This window comes from Balaenoptera acutorostrata, chromosome 2 (assembly GCF_949987535.1).
Source record: "Balaenoptera acutorostrata chromosome 2, mBalAcu1.1, whole genome shotgun sequence".
In the NCBI taxonomy this organism is placed as follows: Eukaryota; Metazoa; Chordata; class Mammalia; order Artiodactyla; family Balaenopteridae; genus Balaenoptera; species Balaenoptera acutorostrata.
In genome coordinates this window covers 124,205,431-124,223,234 of record NC_080065.1, presented here as the reverse complement: position 1 = coordinate 124,223,234, position 17,804 = coordinate 124,205,431, and the positions used below count along the sequence as shown (strand labels likewise).

Here is a 17,804-nt window from a genome sequence, read left to right as displayed (position 1 = left end):
GGTCAAACCTGAGAGCCAAAACATAATGAGAGTAAAAAGTTTCCATATACGGCAGAATACTGGATTACATAAACCAGTGATCAACTCATATACAAATACATCTTATATCAGGCACTTATATGGCACATAGTACAAGCTGTCACTCCTCTTCCAGGTATATACAGATCTATAAGAAAAAAGACACTCGGCTAGATCTTTATTATTTTTTTAAGATTATAATTATTATGATTACTTTTATTATTATAATTGTTTTAATTATAATTATTTTTAATCATAATAAAACATACCATCACTCTCATTTTGTTTCTTACCTTTTCTAGAGTACCAAAGGCAATGTGGAGGGACTTCCCTGGCAGTCCAGTGGTTAAGAATCTGCCTTCCAATGCAGGGGACTCGGGTTCCATCCCTGGTCGGGGAACTAAGATCCCAGATACCGCGGGGCAACTAAGCCCGCGAGCTCCAGAGCCCGTGTGCCACAACTAGAGAGAAGCCCGCGCGCCCCAACGAAAGATCCCACAAGCTGCAACTAAGACCCGACGCAGCCAAATAAATTATTTAAAAAAAAAAAAAAAAAGGCAATGGGGAAACACAGGGAACAACTGAATGAAAGAACTTCCATGCCACAAGCATTAGGAGACACAATGATTACCAAGAGCACTAAGCAAAGAACAAAAGGTAAACCTAAAAAAACAATGTTCAGTCCACCATTTAGCCATTCAATCAGCAAATATTTTAGTGCCTTCTCTGTATAGACACTATTTGCGACCAAAAATTCTGCCTTCATGAAACTACGCTGTAGTAACAGTATAAATAAGTAAACAAATAAGACAATATCTGTGCTAGAAAGAAAATTAAGCAGGGTAATGGTAATGAAATTAGGTAGGGTCCTTCCAGGGCCTTTCTGTCTGGGTAACACTTGAGCTGAAATCTGAAAGTCAAGGAAGAGCCAATCAAGTGAATTATTTGGGGGAAGAGCGCTGCAGGCAGAGGTAACAGAGACAAGGCAGCATTTCTCAGGGCTTAGAGAAAGAGGTGGCCAATGTGGCTGGAGCATAGAGCAAGAAGAGGTGATAGAGATCAAGTGAAGGAAAAAACAAAAACAAGCTCCAGAGCTGCTGAAGTAACTGCAGTGTGGTCTGGATATCTATGTTCGTTTACTTAGCTTCCACTCGACATGGTTGAGACCATCCTCAAAGGAAGTGTTTAAGAGAAAATTGCACTAAGCCCTCTAACAGGCAACTGATTATGTATACACAGGAAGTCCCTGTTTCCATAAGAAACTGGATGACTCTGGTCTGAAAAACAAAGATGAAACCAGCATGTGGACTGGAAGCACAAGAGAAAAGAGACAAAGGGGAAAAGAGGGTTTTGTTTTACAACAATGGGACTAAAAGGCAGAGAAACTTCTCACACAGCTGAGAAGTACGCAGGAAGAAGACAACTGTACTTTCCTTGGAGAGCCAGGAGAAAAGATGCCCGAACTTAACTAGAGTCTAGGAAGTTACCCAGACTGAGTGGGAAAGCAAGAAAGAACTGTCTCTAAAACTTGTAGTATATACCTTTGATGACCTAGTTTGTCATTCACTTGTCAATGACTGACCAATTACCACATCCTGGGGATCCTGCTAGGTGCCAGGAACACAAAGAGTAATTAGAAATCCCTACCAGATCATCACAGCAATTAATTATTAAGTAAAAAGGAAAAAGCTGCCTTTAAATGGAACAATCTGGCAGATGCCACTTAATCACAAGTGTTTAAACTTAGCATCACCACCAGTAGAACAATCTGACAATCATTTCAATGCCCTGAGAAAGGTACATCATCACACATGTACTGTTCCTGCCAAAAGTGGCAACAATAAGACAAATCCAAACTGTGGACATTCTATAAAACTGGCTTAAACTCTTCAAAAGTGTCAATGTCATGGGGGAAAAAAAGACTGAAAATCAAAACTAAAGAGATACAGGGGGCTTCCCTGGTGGTCCAATGGTTAAGACTTCACGCTCCCAATGCAGGGGGCCCAGGTTCGATCCCTGGTCAGGGAACTAGATCCCGTATGCCACAACTAAAAAGACCCCACATGCCACAACTAAAAAGACCCTGTGTGCTGCAACAAAGATCCCACATGCCGCAACTAAGACCCTGCGCAGCCAAATAAATAAATATATTTAAAAAAAGAATATAATTTGAAAAAAAAAAAAAAACCTAAAGAAATGCAACAACTAAATGAGGTATGGGATCTTTTACTGATTCCTGGATTTAAAAAAAAAAAACTATGAAGGACATCACTGAGACAACTGGTGGAATTTAATATGAATATGGACTGTACATGAGATCAGTACTTCTGGGAATCTTGTTAAAATGCAAATTCTGAATCAGTAGGTCTAGGGTAGTATGTAAGAGTCTGAATTTCTCACAAGTTCCTAGGGAGAGCAGACACTGGTTCTTGGACCACTCTTTAAAAGAAATCATGTTACTATATCAATGTAAAATTTCTTATATAGTGTAGTTAAGTAAGGCAATGTCCTTACTCTTAGGCGTTACATGCCAAAAAACCTAAGGGTGAAATACTTGGTGTCTGCAGTCTACTTTCAAATTCCTCAGAAAAAAAGTTTATGTAGAGTAATGGAGCAAATTTGAAAAACGTTAACAATTGATGAAACTAGGTGAACTGAAGAATCAAGTGCTCGTTGTATTACACTTTCAACTTTTCTGTACGTTTGAAGAATTTCAAAAACAGTTGGGGGAAATGCTCACAGTCTAGAAAAGAAAATAGTTACAATAAAACAGAAAGTATAGAGTTGTACAGTGAACCACCAGTGCAAAGAGGAGCACCCAGGAGGGAATCCCCAATGGCCAGAGAGTCCTCACTGAGGATCTGATGTACTGGGAGGGAGGGAGGGTGGTTGTTTCAGTTTGTGCAAAGGGACCAGAGAACTTTGGCACCTTCCAAGAACCACAAGTGTGAATGAAAAATATAAGACAGATAGTGAAATGGCAGAAGATAAGGCTAAAAGATAAGCAAGGAAATTAAGAAGGCACTGGAGGTTATCTTTCTTAACTTGAAAATACCATTCTATAATACTTGAGAAATCCTGAAATGCACCCCCCGCCCCAGAAAAAACCCTCAAAGACAAAGGAGAAAACCCCACCTCTTACAGTAACCATAGTAAAGACCAAAAGCCAACAGCAAGCGCCTTCCTGGCCAGAGCAGCACTTTCCCAATCTAAAGAACTTCACGCACATGACCGCAGAGCTCAGTTCCTTAAACCCCACAAGGCCCGAGCCAAGCATTTTCCTCCCCATCTATTCCCCCTTGGCCTTCCTCATCTCCACCTACCAAAGCTCCACCAAACCAGGTCCCCTAGAAGGAGACTCTAGGCCCCTTTCCTCCTCTTCCCTCCCCTCCTCTGCACCTTAGTAAATATCTCACTCTAACCCTTCCCATTCTCAGGAGTCTTCTCATTTCCAATTACCCTCCAGACAGCCCCAGTTATCACTGTCATGGAATCAACTCTCCTCTGAAAAGAACTTGGCATTGCTTCCCCACCACAGGCAGGATGAAGTGGAAACTCCTACAAACAAACCTTACTCACAATGGCCTGCCAACCTCATCACCTGCCTCCACTCCAAACTCTTCTCCAGATAGTATATGTCTCCAGACCTTTATATAACAACTATCCTCTGCCCAGAGCACCCCTCCAGACTCTTCCATCTTCCTTCAAGGCTCACACAAATGTCCTCTGCTTTCATAGAAAGAGCTGTTCCCTCTTTTCTAGGTTCCCCCATCGCTTTACAAGCATCTCTATTTCAGCACTTGCCACACAGCACGATATCAGTGTGTCCATCTCCCATAAAGCTGAGAGCTCCTTTGAGTAGAGAGATCATGCCTTTTTTGAGCATGGTAACTTTCATCTAACAACATTCTATAAATGATTAACTGAACTGGCTGGACTGTTTTTAGATTTCATCTAGCAACACCGATGTGTGTGCAAAGGACTAAGAAATCTCTCTCCCGTTATAGATTAGCAAAAAAAAAAAAAAAAAAAAAAGGCAGGCTTAATAAATGCATTGTATTTAACTGAACCCTTCCCCCTGCAACTGAGATACAGCAAACTAAACACTACCTTAGACCCTAACTCAGTAAAGATACCTAGAAAACATTACCTCTTTCACAGGTCTTAATGACACCAAAGAAGCTTAAATTTCTCTCAAGGGTTACCATCTTCCATTTCCTTGAGTTTTGTCCCCTCCTCCCAAGGGATCAAGCTCACATTTCACTTATCCACTTCTGTGCAAAATGACAGGTTTCTAAAGATACACTTCAAAGTCAGTCCAGAGCTTTTCTGAGAACATGATGACCCCAGGTCCAAGGAAGCAAGAAAATGATAACAGATGATTATAAGAAACCTTTGCCAATTTAGAGATCCCCAGGAACAGAAAACACCCAAGAACACTGACTCGTCAGTAATAATAACCTACCCTTTCAGCTCTGCTTTATTCAGTGCACTATCATTTTTCACAAACCATGATTAAGACTCTAGATTAATACTGAAATATTTAACATAATGAAATATTCAACATACCATGAGAGAACAGTAACAATGTTTCTTTGCTTAGAAACAAAGCATGTATCGGATTTGCACAGGGCAAATGGACTATTAGCAAAGGCTCCTATCCTTCATGTAACTTGAAATGGGCCACAGTGAATGCGTTTCCTGAGTTATGATAGCACTTTCAGTTTCAAGAACAGTCTGCAGTCTAACCTAATAAACCAGTACATGTAATCTGATAATTAACCAGGCTTTCAACACACTCTTCAAATCATAATGTCTAATACTAACAAAATAAAATAAAACATAGCAATAAAACATTTTCAAAATACAACTGATGAGCCACTTACTTATGACAGTATTTAATAATGAAATCTCAGAACAAGAAAAAGAAGGAAATCCACAGCTCAATATAATGAAATGGAATAGCCAAAATGAAGTAATCCAGAAAAGAACTACCCTTTAAATTAGCAATTAAGGAATTACATCAGTTATCTAACACTAAGATTAAATTGAATTAAATTACTTCATCACAAAAATTAAATGCAAATGATAAATTTTTTCTTCTGTAAAGCCCGCAAAGTCTTTTTTTTTTTAAATTCTTACAGATGATGGTGGGAATGTAAGTTGGTACAGCCACTATGGAAAACAGTATGGAGGTTCCTCAGAAAACTAAAAATAAAATTACCATATGATCCAGCAATCCCACTCCTGGGAATATACCCAGATAAAACTATAATTCATAAAGATAGGGACTTCCCTGGCAGTTCAGTGGTTAAGACTCCACGCTGCCAATGCAGGTGGCGCAGGTTCCATCCCTGGTCCAGGAACTAAGATCCCACATGCCACGTGGAGTGGCCAAAAAGATTTTTAAAAATTAAAAAAAAAAAAAGATACATGCATCCCTATGTTCATAGCAGCACTGTTTACAATAGCCAAAACATGGCAACAACCTAAATGTCCATCAACAGATGAATGGATAAAGATGTGGTACATACTCAGCCATAAAAAGAAATGAAATTGAGTTATCTGTAGTGAGGTGGATGGACCTAGAGTCTGTCATACAAAGTGAAGTTAAGTCAGAAAGAGAAAAACAAATACCATATGCTAACACATACATATGGAATCTAATAAAAAAAAAAAAGTTCATGAAGAATCTAGGGGCAAGATGGGAATAAAGACACAGACCTACTAGAGAATGGACTTGAAGACACGGGGAGGGTGAGGGGGAGGGGTGAGATGTGACAGGGTGAGAGAGTGGCATGGACATATATACACTACCAAATGTAAAATAGATAGCTAGTGGGAAGCAACCGCATAGCACAGGGAGATCAGCTCGGTGCTTTGTGACCACCTAGAGGGGTAGGATAGGGAGGGTGGGAGGGAGACGCAAGAGGGAGGAGATACAGGGATATATGTGTATGTATAGCTGACTCACTTTGTTATAAAGCAGAAACTAACACACCACTGTAAAGCAATTATACTCCAATGACAATGTTAAAAAAAAAAAAAAAAAACTACCTCTGAATGGAAGCATTGGGTTTAATCAGTTCTGAACTTGAACAATCTCTTTGTTTCTCTGTACCACTAGAAAGAGTGGTGTGTTTAGCAAATATTGTTAATGTGCCTGAAAGTCTACCTTCAAAGTCTCTACAGAGGTTTAACTGTATATAAGCCAAGGGTCACCCTTAGGGTTCTGGTTTTAGTCCATCTTATAAAACTAAGACTGTAGTTTTCCTTTCCTTTCCTAAGACTGTATTCCTTTAGCGTCATCTAAATAAAGTTCTAACTAATATTCCCAAATGCTATGTTATCTTACAGGTGAAGGGCAACCACAGGTTTAAATGAAGACAAACTGTAACCATGCAGGCCGTTCTTGTGTTGGAAATGTGACTGTTAAAATTCTCTCAGTAAAGTTTCACAGTTTTGTCCCCCCAAAAAAACGTGGTACACATATACAATGGCATACTACTCAGCCATAAAAAAGAATGAAATAATGCCATTTGCAGCAACATGGATGCAACCAGAGATTATCATTCTAAGTGAAGTAAGTCAGAAAGAGAAAGACAAATACCATATGATATCACTTATATGGGGAATCTAAAATATGGCACAAATGAACCTACCTACAAAACAGAAACAGAATCACAGACATAGAGAACAAACTTGTGGTTGCCCAGGGGAAGGTGAGGAGGGAGAGGGATGGACTGGGAGTTTGGGGTTCGTAGATGCAAACTATTACATTTAGAATGGATAAACAACAAGGTCCTAAGGTATAGCACAGGGAAATACATTCAATATGCTGTGATAAACCATATTGGAAAACAATATTAAAAAAATGCAAAAAAAAATTCTTACAGATGAAAATTACAACTACCACAATAAAATTCCCTCTCTTCTTTTACTACAATGGGACCATTGAACAGATGACAAGAAATTTTAAAAATCTAATCACACTACTCATACAATACTTGTTCCAAATGATCAAATCTTTGTTACAAATATTTAGAATAACACTCAAAGTTGCCTTTCAAACTGTATTTACCTTATATGCATTGCTCCAAACTTGCAGCCAGTGAAAAAGCACAAATTAAATCCCAATCAAAAGGGGGTTTGATAGATGACAGCCCATCAACAAGTAAGTAGAAATGCATGGTAATTTCAAGCTCCATTAGAAATGGAGTTGGCGATATGCTTGCACACAGAGTAAGTTTGATAGTTATAAAAAAAAAACTAAAGGGGAAAATAATGAACATTTAGAGGCTCCAACAGAGAAAGGGCAATGCTGAAGTTTTATTTTGAAGCATGGTTACTTCTGCACACTCTGAACTTTCAATAATGGATAAATCTAGTATAGTGCTCTTGCAAGTGAACAAAACAGCACGAGACAGGGCAAGTAAAGCCAGACTGTTCACCTCCCTACACGGTTCGGCTCATTCAGCCCAGGCCCACAACATGGGGGGCTGAGCCAACCACCACACTGCACAAGCAACAAATACCACCCTCAATGTCTGGAAGCAAGCACAGTGGCACCTAGGCAAATTTTAGGAACTGTTGCTCTGTGAGACTCTCCGCAATGCCTGATGTGTTTAACTTTTTTTCTTAAGAGAAAACAGAAGGTACTAATAAGACAAATCATCCAACACATAAGGTATAACCAAAATTCCTTTAAGACTTCTAAGTGTGTGGCTTCACAGTCACTCAAGAGGAAAAAATGATTTGGGCTGGGAAAGCAGAAAGGATAATTGATTTCATGTTTTTCACTATTTGTTTATCTCTATATAGAAGGTCAAACTTGCAAAATACATATTTTTTGAATGAATTTATTTTTACCTGTTTATTTTTTCACTTTTTATATGCAGTAAAATTCACTCTAGTATACTATTCTATGACTTTTGACAAACTCAGTTGTATAATCACCTCCATAATAAAGAGATAGAACAGTTTAAAGAATTTATTTTATTTTCACAACAGCACACACATACAACTAAACCATAGACCCTAATTGTACAAAAGATTATTCACTTCAAAAGCAAGTTTGGCATCAAATTACTGCAAAGCTACAATAATCAAAAAACTGTGGAACTGGCATAAAGACAGACACAGAGATCAATAGAACAAAATAGAGAACCCAGAAACAAACCCTCTCATAGTCAAATGATTTTCGACAAGGTGTCAAAACTATTCAATGAGGAAAGGACAGTCTTTTCAATAAGTGGGGCTGAGAAAACTAGATAGCCACATGTAAAACAATGAACATGGACTCTTACCTAATATCATATATAGTAATTAACTCAAAATGGATCAAACATCTAAATGTAAGAGCTAAAACTATAAAACTCTTAGAAAAAACAAATCACAGGGGGACTTCCCTGGTGGCACAGTGGTTAAGAATCCACCTGCTAATGCAGGGGACAGGGTTTGATCCCTGGTCCAGGGAGATCCCACATGCTGCGGAGCAACTAAACCCGTGTGCCACAACTACTGAGCCTGCGCTCTAGAGCCCGCAAGCCACAACTACTGAGCCCGCGTGTCACAACTACTGAAGCCCACGCGCCTAGAGCCGGTGCTCCGTGACAAGAGAAGCCACCGCAATGAGAAGCCCATGCACCACAACGAAGAGTAGTCCCCACTGGCCACAACTAGAGAAAGCCCACGTGCAGCAACGAAGACCCAACACAGCCAAATAAATAAATAAATTTTTAAAAAATCACAGGGCAAAAGTTTCATGACATTGCACTTAGTAATGACTTCTTGGATATGACACCAAAGGCACAGGTAACAAAAGAAAAAAATAGATAAACTTCACCAAAATAAAAACCTGTGTGTACCAAAGGACATTATGAACAGAGTGAAAAGGCAATCCAGACAACGGAAGAAAATAACTGCAAAACATATATGTGAAAAGAGATTAGTATCCAGAATATATAGAAAACTAAAACTCAACAACCAAAAAAAATAACAAACAACTCAATGATGTGTAAAACACTTGAATAGACATTTCTCCAGAGATATACAAATGGCCAATAAACCCATGAAAAGATACTCAATATCACTAATCATCTGGGGAATGCACATCAAAACTATAATGAGATACAATCTCACATTCATTAAGATGGCTACTATCAAAAAGAAAAAAAAAAAAGAAAATAACAATTGTTGGTAAGGATGTGGAGAAATCAGAACCCTTGTGCCCTGCTGGTTGGAATGCAAAATGGTACAGCCACTGTGCAAAACAGTATGGCAGTTTCTCAAAAAGTTAAAAATAAACTTACCATATAATCCAGCAATTCCACTTCTGGGTATATATCCAAAAGAACTGAAAACAGTGTCTCAAAGAGATATTTGTATACCCATGTTCATAGCAGTACTATTCACAGCAGAACTATCCAAATGCTTATTAGCAAATGCAAGGATAAGCAAACTGGGATATATATAAAATATTATTCAGCCTTAAAAAGGGAAGGCAATTCTGATATATGCTACAACAAGGATGGACCCTGAGAACATTATGCTAAGTAACATAAGCTAGTCACAAAAAGATTAAGATTCCACTTATATGAGTTACCTAGAGTAGTCAAAGAGACAGAAAGAAAGGTGGTTGCCAGGAGCTGGGGTAAGGGGGTAATGGGGACTTGAAGTTTAATAGGTATAGTTTTAATTTTACAACATTAAAAGACTTCTGGAGATAAATGGTGGTGATGACTGCACAATATGAATGTACTTAATACCACTGAACTATACATTTAAAAATGGTTATGTTGGTAAATTTTATGTTATGTGTATTTTACAATTTTTTAATTTAAAAAAAAAAGGAAGGGAAGAAAATTCTGACACATGCTACAACATAGATGAACCTCAAAGGTTAAGTGAAATAAGTCAGACACAATAGGACAAATATATGATTCCACTTATATGAGGTACCTAGAATAGGCAAATTCATAAAGAAAGAAAGTAGATAAGAGGTTACCAGGGGCTGGGGAGACGGCAGGATGGGGAGTTACTGTTAAATGAGTAGAGTTCCTGTTTAGAATGATGGAAAAGTTCTAAAATGGATGGTGATGATGGTTTGCACAACATTGTAAATGCACTTAATGCTTAAAAATAGTGAAAATGGTAAATTTTATGTTATGTATATTTAACCCCAATTTAAAAACATTATTTTAAGAGTAGCAAATCTTTTCCCCCAGGAATTCCACTTCTAAGAAGTTTCCCTTAAGAAGTAAGGACAGGCAGGGCTTCCCTGGTGGCGCAGTGGTTGAGAATCTGCCTGCCAATGCAGGGGACACAGGTTCGAGCCCTGGTCTGGGAAGATCCCACACGCCGCGGAGCTACTAGGCCCGTAAGCCACAATTACTGAGCCTGCGCATCTGGAGCCTGTGCTCCGCAACGAGAGGCCGCGATAGTAAGAGGCCCGCGCACCGCGATAAAGAGTGGCCCCCACTTGCCGCAACTAGAGAACGCCCTCGCACAGAAACGAAGACCCAACATAGCCATAAATAAATCAAAAAAAAAAAAAAAATTAAATAAACTAGATGTAAAGCCATGCTGCCTCCACCCCCATATCAATCAGGCACAATCCTATATATAGCATAAGTATATCTACTCATATTAGATATGAGTCAGGTATCACAAAAGACTAAAAGATACAAAAGAATGTAATTGCCTTGAAGGAGCTCAGCATGTAACAAAAGAATTTATGGTCCACAAGAGTCTTTACGAAGGTAAATCAGCAACTCAGTGCTATGTAAATAACTGAACTAGTGCACTGGTTTTACTGATAAGACAACTTAATATGAACCAAAACATGTCCTATCCAGCAGTCCATAACTAAAAGAATAAATTAGCATTCTATCATGTTAGACATTAAAATTAACATCCTTTATAAGTCACCTTAGTCATTACATAGATGACAGTTCAAACTCTCCAACTGAGACTCATAAGATTAAAAACCCCTAAAAGCAGGTTAACATAAATCAACAGATAATGACACATAATCAATGACAAATTAGCAATAGCAGGAAACCCCCTACCATACAATTATTGTTTTGCTATGACATTTTAAAAACTACATTTTAAAAAAATTCTTTCCAGAAGTTGGCTACAGGGCTTCCCTGGTGGGGCAGTGGTTAAGAATCCGCCTGCCAATGCAGGGGACATGGGTTCGATCCCTGGTCCGGGAAGATCCCACATGCCACGCAGCAACTAAGCCCGTGCGCCACAACTACTGAGCCTGCGCTCTAGAGCCCGCAAGCCACAACTACTGAAGCCCACATGCCTACAGCCCGTGCTCTGCAACGAGAAGCCACCACAATGAGAAGCCCGTGCACCGCAACAAAGAGCAGCCCCAGCTCGCCTCAACTAGAGAAAGCCCGCGTTCAGCAACAAAGACCCAACACACCCAAAAATAAATAAATTTATTTTTTAAAAAAAGAAGTTGGCTACAATAAAAACTTTAGTTCCTGCCCTCAAAGTAGACATAGCTCAGCTGGGGGGGGGGGGGGGGGGAGAGACACATAGGGAAAAGCTCTATGACACTGGATTTGGCAATGACTTCTTAGAAGATACCAAAAGCATGAGCAACAAAAGAAAAAACAAATAAACGGGACTTGATCAATATTTAAAGTTTTTTAACATCAAAGGACATATCAACAGGGTAAAACTGAGAGAAAATATTGCAAGTCCTCTATCTAATAAGTGATTAACAGCCAGAATATACAAAGAACTCCTATAACTCAACAACAAAAAACCCCAAACAATTAAAATGGCCAAAGGACGTGAATAAAGATTTCTTCAAAGAAAATATACAAATGGCCAATAATCACATGAAAAATGCTCAACAACACTAAACATTAGAGAAATGCAAATCAAAACCACAATGAAACATCAACTCACATCCATTAGGATGACTATTATTAAAAAGTAAATTTTTTTTTTTAATTAAAAAACAGAAAATAACAACAGTTGGTGAAAATGTGAAGAACATGGAACACTTACACATTGCTGTTAGGAATGTAAAGTAACATAGCTACTGTGGAAAACAGTATGGCAGTTCCTCAAAAATTTAAGCATAGAATTACCATACCAAATGACCTAGAAATTCCACTTCTGGGTATATACCCAAAAGAGCTGAAAGCAGCGACACAAACACATAGTTGCACACCGATGTTCACAGCAGCATTATCCACAATGGCCAAAATATGGAGGCAACCCAAGTGTTCATCAATAGATGAATGGATAATGGAATGTTACTCAACCTTAAAAAGGAAGGAAATTCTGACACATGCTACAACATGGCTGAACCCTGAAGGCATTATGCTAAGTAAAATAAGCCAGGTACTTAACATAGTGAAATTCAAAGTGACAGAAAGTACAATGGCGGTTGCCCTCGGGCTGGGGGGAGAGGAAATGGAGAGTTATTGTTTAATGGATACGGAGTTTCAGTTTAGGACAATGAAAAATTTTTCTGGATATGGATAGCACGGTAGTGGTTACACAACAATGTGAATGTACTTAATGCCACTGAAGTGTACACATAAAGATAATTTAAATGGTAAATTTTGTTATGTATATTTTATTTTAAAAACTAGTGAGAATGTCATAATCAGGTGCAAATTTTAGAATTTCAGATAAGTTAAAGATCACTTTCAGCAACGATGATCAATGTCTCAATAGAAAAAGCATATCAATCAGCCTTCGGATGGACAGCATTTGTGTCAGAGAAGGATGGAGTATTCCAGAACAAATGCCAGGCAGATGCAGAGACATGTAGCAACAATTCACAATAGAAAATAAGGCTGAAAAATAAGTTAGGGCCAGGACTTAGAAGGTGCTGAATGCCTATCTAGGACTCTGGCTAGTGACAGCAAGATAGCAGTACATTTCCCAAAAGAAGAATGAGTACTGCTTATGTGTAAAAGACTGAATGGTGGAGGGGAAGATAGTAAGAAATTCAACTAACTTCAGCAAACACTTACAGAGCAACAACAGTGTTCCAAATTCTCAGATTATAAAAACTGAAGGGAGAGGAGGGGTGGGTAGTGACTGCAAAGAGATTTCTAGAGTACTGGTAATTCTCTGTTTCTTGATCTGGACGGTGTGTATGGGTGGTGTTCACTCAAATAATTCATTAGACAGGTACTGCTATAATTTGAATACTTTTCTACATGTATGTTATACTTTAATTTTTTAAAGTTTTATTAAAAATAAAGGCTAGGGGCTTCCCTGGTGGCACAGTGGTTAAGAATCCGCCTGCCAATGCAGGAGACATGGGTTCGAGCCCTGGTCCTGGAAGATCCCACATACCGCGGAGCAACTAAGCCCGTGTGCCACAACTACTGAGCCTGCGCTCTAGAGCCCAGGAGCCACAGCTACTGAAGCCCGCGCACCTAGAGCCCATGCTCCGCAACAAGAGAAGCCACCGCAATGAGAAACCCACGCGCCGCAACTAGAGAAAGCCCGCGAGCAGCAACAAAGACCCAATGCAGCCAAAAACAAACAAATAAATAAATAAATTTTAAAAAATAAATAAAGGCTAAGACCCAACTTCTAAGAAACCCCCAGCTGAGAGGAAGTAATCCATAAAAATATTTACCAAATGACATAAAAGATGCAACCACAGAGTATGTACAAGGTACCCAAGGAGCACTGAGATCCAAGAGAAAACCCAGAGGCACTAACGTCTAAGGTGAGTTTTAAAGAATAAACAAGTTTGTCAGATGGATGAGAAAAACAATGCTCCAGGCAAAGGAAAAAATATGAAAAAGGCACCAAAGCAAACAATAGAACAATTTATCCAGAGAACTACAAGTAGTTTTGATAGTTCAAAGATAAGAAGATAATCTAAACTAGAGTGGAAGCAGAGAGAAGGGAAAACAGGAATTTATGTAAGAGGAAGACCAGATGTAAAGGATTTCATCTGATTAGATCTGGGTGGAAAGGAATAAGAATGGAATGAGGATGGTTCTCAATTTGTCCATAACAGCAACTTGGTCATCAAGGCCCTCCATAACCTGACTGTTGCCTCATCTGTCATAGTTCCAACCACAAGCCAGACTCCAGACAGAAAAGACTCCTTCCTCCTTCATTCAACGTGCATCTAATTTTTTCTTTAATCTCCAGGCCAGGTACCATGCCGAAGGCTAAGGCTCACTTTCTAGCGGGAAAGGCAAACAGGGATATCAATAACAAGGTACAGTACAGTGGAGTATACCAGCTAGTGGGAAGAAGTTTGCTACCAGAAAGGAAAGTGCTAGCTTGAGTCTTGTGATAGGACTAAGAACTCATTATAAAAGTGATGGAATACAAGTTGGGGGAGTGGGGGAGAACAAGGTGCGTCACTGAGCAAACAACAAAACAACAGTAACAGATAATCCTAGGCCCCTACATCCAATTTATATGTAAGGCTTATCTCATTTCTCCAAAATACAGCTCCCTTTATCCCACCACCTTCACTCCCACCATCTTCCTAGCTCAACTCCCTACTTCCACTTGTACACATATACAAGCCTTGCAAGCACTAGCAGGAGCAATCTTCTTAAAAAGGAAATCAGATCATGAAACTTCCTACAATGGCTTCTTATAGCTCTTAGAAGAAAATCCAAACATGTGACCTGGAGTTTCCTGGCAATCTCATGTTAAGGCCTTCTCCCCATCCTAAAAGTATTCAAGCTACACAAGTCCTCTCTTAGGTCTCTAAACACATGGAGTTCTCTCCTGTCTCAGGACCCTTATTTACACAAGCAGAATATCCTGTTCCCTCTGTCTAGATCTTCATCAGCACACAAACCACTACCCCCAACAACCAGGTCTGTCTGTCACGTCTCACACTACTGCTACTTTCTCAAAGAAATCCCAGGACTCTGCCAGTTACTGCCTATCTCTACATCTGGTTTAGGTCTAAAGAAGAAAAAGGTGTCTCATTTGGTCCTCTTGAGTTTTTTTGGTTTTGTTTTTGTTTTCTTTTTGTCTGCGTTGGGTCTTCCTTGCTGCGTGTGGGCTTTCTCTAGTTGCGGCTCATTGCGGTGTGCCGGCTTCTCATTGCGGTGGCTTCTCTTGTTGCGGAGCACGGGCTCTAGGCGCACAGGCTTCAGTAGTTGTGGCACGTAGGCTCAGTAGTTGTGGCGCACGGGCTTAGCAGCTCCACAGTATGTGGGATCTTCCCGGACCAGGGCTCGAAACCCGTGTCCCCTGCACTGGCAGGTGGATTCTTAACCACTGCCCCACCAGGGAAGCCCGGTCCTCTTGAGTTTGAGACGCCTCTGGAGACACCCAAGCAGCTCTCCAGTGCACAGGTGACCATGTGGATGAGATGAAACATCTGCACTCAAAACAGAAGCTTCCACTTTAGCACAAGTATTGGATTTTAGCATAAGTTTGATGGCAGAGAGACTGCACAGAGAACTGATTCTCAACTTGGAGGGAGAGGGCACCCCTGATCTCTTAACTCACCATAGGAATGAGATGTTACTGATGGAAGGAGGGTGATACCACATTAACGGTGTGAAAGACTGAGATATGCTGGACAGAATCCTGGATATGAGTGTACTGAACAACAACAACAAAAAGACTGAGAAACAAGAGCCAGAACTATAAGGAAAACCAGGAGAGATTTACATCACAATTCCACAAACTCCTTCACCCTTTTACGCTTCCTCCCAATCAAACCCTACTCTTGTTTCATCCAGTTCAAATGCCGTCCCCTCCTGGAAGCATTAGCCCCCACTCCACATCTCCACCAGTTTTTATCACTATTACTATGTAAGACTGATCCATGCACAAGTTTCTCAACAGTAGTGTTATGGTATTAAACGCCATCAGCCTTGTACTACACCTGGGGTGTGTGTGTCTCCTCCTTATTACAACTGTGAGCTCTTGGGGGCAGAGACCATTTCTTAATCAACTGTGGTCCCTTAAGAAAGTGGATAAGAAATTATTTTTTAACTTGGTAAACGTCAAAAAGGGTAAATAATTGCGCAGAGGCTATGGATTATTTCTCAACCCCTCCCTCTTGTAAAATAAAATAACACATTTTAATTTGATTTATAAATTCATACTTTCCCAAAGTAACATACACCTGTACAGTCTTTAAGAATCACTGCTAAACAAAATATCTTCTCATCGAAATGCCTATCCTGTTGTAACAATACAGTGATGTAATCATTTCCTTCATCATAAACATGAAATGCCCGTCATTTAGTTGGAGACTTAACATATCTTACTCTTTTCTAAATTATTCTAAGTTTTGTACAAAACAAACACACCAAAAAAATGTTACAAAGACGCGGGAGTACATGAGAGGTTGTCAGTCCTGGATCTGAGCCAACTGCCGCCTGCATTATTGGGAAGCCATTCCTGCCAAGCCAAGGTTAGGCATTCAGTCAACATTTTTTCCAACAAGTGCTTCGCACACGCACACTCCTTTAAAAGTCAACAACAACAAAAAGGTTCCAAGGACATTCGTGAAAACTAGTACTAATCAGTGTTAAGTGCGTCCAATTAACCAGCACAAGAAGTCTGAGTAATTTCACAACAAAGGTTAACACGGTGCACGCCAGAAGTCCACACGGGCGTGGCTGCCCTTCCCAGCCAGACTGTGTCAGAGAAAAGGGCCACTCAAACTTTCACATACGCTCGGGCCGGGAATGCGGGGCTGCGGGCCCAGCAAACGTCCTGTCCACCTGACCAGGAAGTTTCGGTGGCGGGGGCGGGGGTGCGACCACAGAAACCACAAACCACACGTACTTCAATGGAAAACTCAACTCCCGGACCCGCCTGCACCTGGAACAACGCGCCGACTCTTCCCCACAAGGAAGGCAGCCGAGGGGGCCCAGCGCGGGCCTGGCGCGCGCACCAAGCCCACTTGAACAAAGTTTAGAAACCGGGAGAAACTTTCAAGCGAGGAAGCGCCGCGGCGGCGCGGGGCCGGCGGCTCGCTCTGCTCCAGCCGCCGCGGCCCCTCAACTTCCCGAGCGTCAGGAAACGCCGGCCCCGCCCGGCCAGGGCCCAGGCCCGGGGCGCCGCCGGGGAAGCGGGCCGGAGGCCGCACCAGCGCCCGCCCGGAGCCCGATTCCGGGCGGGGTCGTGGGGGTGACCGCGCCCGGCCCGCCCACCCGAGGAGCCCCTCGGCCCGGCTGGGGAGCCCGCACCCGCACGAAAACAATTACCTGCGGCGAGCTCGGCGAGTGCAGGAAGATTCCCGAAGCCCGAAGCCGACTGCTGCCGCTTTGTCTCCGCCTGTCCGGCTCCGAGGAGGAAATGGGCCGCCCGGCGCCCCCGCCCCCTGCCCGCGGCCGCCCCGCGGCCCCGGCCCCGCCCGCCCTTCCCAGCACCTCCCTCCGGCGCGCTCTTCCCGGCGCCTCCCGCTGCAGCCCAGTTTTCCCGGTCCTCGATTTGGGGAGAGCCCTCGACCAAAGAGCCTGGAGGTGCCACGCCTGGACCCCCCAACAGGACCTCTTGCTCTCCGCCCCTCACCCCTGAGTTACTTAATCCCAGGCCCCTAGTGATCTAGGGATGGGAGTGACCCCCCCCTCCCCGAGAGGAAGGAGGAGCGCTGACTCCTGGAACAGCCCTTGAGCGGGGGAGGGCAGGTGAGTCACCGCTCCGCGCACAGGTGAGTCTCCGGGCGCGGCCTGCGCAAGCCCCACCCCCCGCTGGTGCCCCAGGGACCGGGTGAGGCAACGCAGAGTTTTGGGCACTCTCCTCTGAGGAGTGCCACAGGTGTTCAGAGTAACAGGCTTCCGGAAAAGTGC

The 17,804-nt window shown here is 41.6% G+C and overlaps 1 protein-coding gene across 1 annotated transcript in view; it reads right to left on the bottom strand.

The window, feature by feature from the left end:
* The window catches only part of CTNNA1 (catenin alpha 1), a 185,816-nt gene extending 168,465 nt beyond the window's left edge, over window positions 1-17,351 (bottom strand). Inside the window, exon 1 of the mRNA XM_057540325.1 lies at window positions 17,220-17,351. The gene's annotated coding sequence lies outside the window, so the exon portion shown is untranslated. The remainder of the gene's footprint in view (window positions 1-17,219) is intronic.
* Window positions 17,352-17,804: the final 453 nt, after the last annotated feature.